The 3,117-nt window shown below is 39.6% G+C and overlaps 1 non-coding gene across 1 annotated transcript; it reads right to left on the bottom strand.

Annotated features, from left to right (window-relative positions):
* Positions 1 to 2,118: 2,118 nt before the first annotated feature.
* Positions 2,119 to 2,225, bottom strand: LOC131181249 (small nucleolar RNA R71). The gene has a single exon (XR_009149875.1). It is a non-coding gene; the product is annotated as a small nucleolar RNA R71 (small nucleolar RNA).
* Positions 2,226 to 3,117: the final 892 nt, after the last annotated feature.

A 3,117-nucleotide genomic window follows, 5' to 3' on the forward strand; every position in this document is an offset into this window, starting at 1 on the left:
CTGCATTATTTCAAGAGTTTGGGTGAAGCCCTAAAGGATGGAAGTACAAAGGAAAGCTTGGAGAGGTAAAAAGACAAAGAATTGCTACTGATACAAAGTACACGGGTCGTGTAAACCAAGCCCCAAACCCGTGTAACTCTTTGTCAGAAGAAAGCCAAGAGAATCGATGAGAAACACAAGTACACGGGTCGTGTAAGTAGACCCATGTAATCTGCAGGGACCTGTGTAAGTCTCTGCTGAGCGCAAGCTTGAAGAACCTTATGGGAACAATAGTACACGGCCCGTGTAGTTGGCATAGACCCATGTAACATTTTGTGCCGAAACAAGACCACGCGATTCTCCTCCAGCAAGTTACACGGCCCTACTTTGCGGGGCAAGTGTAGTGACACATGGGCCGTGTACTATGCTACAGCCTATTTTCTGACTCGAATTCCCCTCCTGTTTTCTGATTTGAATGAGACTCCTAAAGCCTTTTGAACTCAAAATGACCTAACCCTAGAGCAACCAATATATATAGAAAAGAAAACATCAGGAAAAGAGGTCGGCCACTGTCATCGGGAATGTTGCTGAAGGTTGCTATTATCGGGCTCTACATCAATACCAAAAGAAGTTTTCCAGCTGAAGCTCCATAAGATCAAAGCTGAAACTCTCTTTGGTTCCTTCATTTCATCTCCTTAGACAGAATTTTATTACTTTATTTCTTTTGCATAACTCTCTTTTTATTGTTTTTAGTTTTTATCATGACATTTGCTGAACTCACCATGAGTGAGTAGTTTTCTTATTCTGGATTTGGGAGAGTAGCTCTTGTAATTATTATTATGGATGAACACTGAGTTTTATTTATTGGATTTGAGATTCGTTTCTTGATTTAATTTCTTGTGATCATAATGCATGCTATGTGTTGGTACCCACTTAGTTATGATTGTAGATGTTAATTGAAGGACTGAACGGTGAAGATTAACATTAGAAAATCGAGATCTTAAACCTAGGAATTCTAACCTAGACATAGGATGATACCTTTGTGGAACCTAAAAATTGGTCAAAGGTCTTAAAGGATTTTAATTGATTTGATCACCACGAAAGTAGGGTTCGAGTCAATTAGAATACACCCTAGATGGCTTGAGAGAGGATTTAAGATAGCTTAGGACTGATTTCCATCAAGGAAAATGATCCTCAATTCAGTAAATAAACGAGATAACATCCCTAGTATGATTCAAGTGTGAAATCTTAATTCTAGAATTGCTTCAAATAAATTATTTCGTTTTAAGTTTACCATTTTGGTGTTTAAAATTAACAAACTTCATTCCCTAAGTATTCGATAGCCTAGACAGTCAAGATTTCTGTGTAGATTGGTACTTGCTAAACAAAATTCCTCGTGGGAACGATACTCTACTTATCACTTTATTACTTGTTAGCGATACGTGCACTTGCGGTAATTGCAAAATAGCAAAACAAGTTTTTGGCGCCATTGCCGGGAAATTTTTGGTTTAGTAATATCAAGCGATAGGTGATTTAGCTGATTTAGGCAATTATATTTATTATATAATTTTATTTTACTGGTTGTATTTCTTTTTTTTTTTCTTTTCTCTTAGGTGCCCGATCTGGTATATGACCAGAACAAAGCCAGAAGAAATTTTGGACTGTGATCCAAAAATAGACAGAACTCTGAAAGCCATCAGGAGGGAAAGGAAACATCAAGAGCACGGTCAAGGAGATCCTAAAATCCAAACCATGGCCAATAATAATGACAGACCAAGACTCTTGAGAGATTACGGAGCTCCATCTATCCCAGGATTTTAGCCCAGTGTCACTAGAGCCACAGTGGAAGCCAACAACTTTGAATTAAAACCAGCATGGCTCCAAATGATTCAACAAACCCAATTTGCAGGTTCACCAACAGAGGACCCACACTTTCACCTCCAGTGCTTTCTTGCCCTATGTGATACATTCAAGATGAATGGAGTGTCTGATCAAGCAATAAGACTCAGAGCATTCCCATTCTCCCTTAGGGACAGAGCAAGGAAGTGGTTATTTTCTCAACCGGCTGAGACATTCACTACCTGGGAAAACCTCTCTCAAGCTTTTCTAGCAAGGTATTTCCCACCTACAAAGACTGCAAAGCTGAGGCTTGAGCTCAACACCTTCAGACAAAAGGAAGGAGCATCACTCTATGACGCATGGGAAAGATATAAAGACCTGCAGAGGGAATGTCCACACCATGGCATAGAAGATTGGCTATTGGTGCAAAATTTCTATAATGGATTACTACACTCTACAAGGAGCACAGTTGATTCAGCTGCAGAGGGTGATCTAATGGAGAAAACAGTGCCACAAGCACTTGAACTTCTAAAAAGTGTTGCATACCATAATTATGAGTGGTCGAATGAAAGAGGAAATGTAAGAAGAACTGCAAGGGTCCTGGAAGTAGATGCCCTAAGCATGATAAATGCCCAGTTTGATCAGCTCACAAAGAAACTCGAAAGAATGCAAACCAACGCAATTGGTACAAATAGTCAACATGAGGGTAGCTGTGAAGGAGGATACATGAATTCAGAATACAGCAATTTTAACGAACCTACAGAATAGATGAACTATATGAATAATGGAGGAAACTTCAACCAGAGGTAGCCAAACAATTTGTATTCAAATACTTACAACCTTGGATGGAGAAACCACCCAAATTTCTCATGGTCCACTTAGCAGAACCAGCCAATAAACAAGCAATAAGGGTACAAACCTCCAAAGACTCGGATTTGTAGCAGGTCAGAACTTTACACAGCCATCACTACCTCTCCAACCTCAACAACCTGAACCGAAAATGACCATGGAAACCATGATGGAAGGATTCCTAGCAGCTCAACAACAATAAACTAAATTGATTAAATAGTTGACTTCCAGAATGGACCAACTTGCCACCCATAACAAGATGCTAGAGAATCAAATTGCTTAGCAACCAAGTTCTTCAAGTAAGCCTGCTGGCAAACTGCCCAGTCAACCAAAAATGAACCCAAGGGAGCATTGTAAGGCAATTGCACTAAGGAGTGGGAGAACTCTAGTACAACCAGAGGTAGAATCAACAAAGGAAACCATAGAAAAATCTAATGACCAAGCAGAAAA

This window comes from Hevea brasiliensis, chromosome 6 (assembly GCF_030052815.1).
Source record: "Hevea brasiliensis isolate MT/VB/25A 57/8 chromosome 6, ASM3005281v1, whole genome shotgun sequence".
Lineage (NCBI taxonomy): Eukaryota > Viridiplantae > Streptophyta > Magnoliopsida > Malpighiales > Euphorbiaceae > Hevea > Hevea brasiliensis.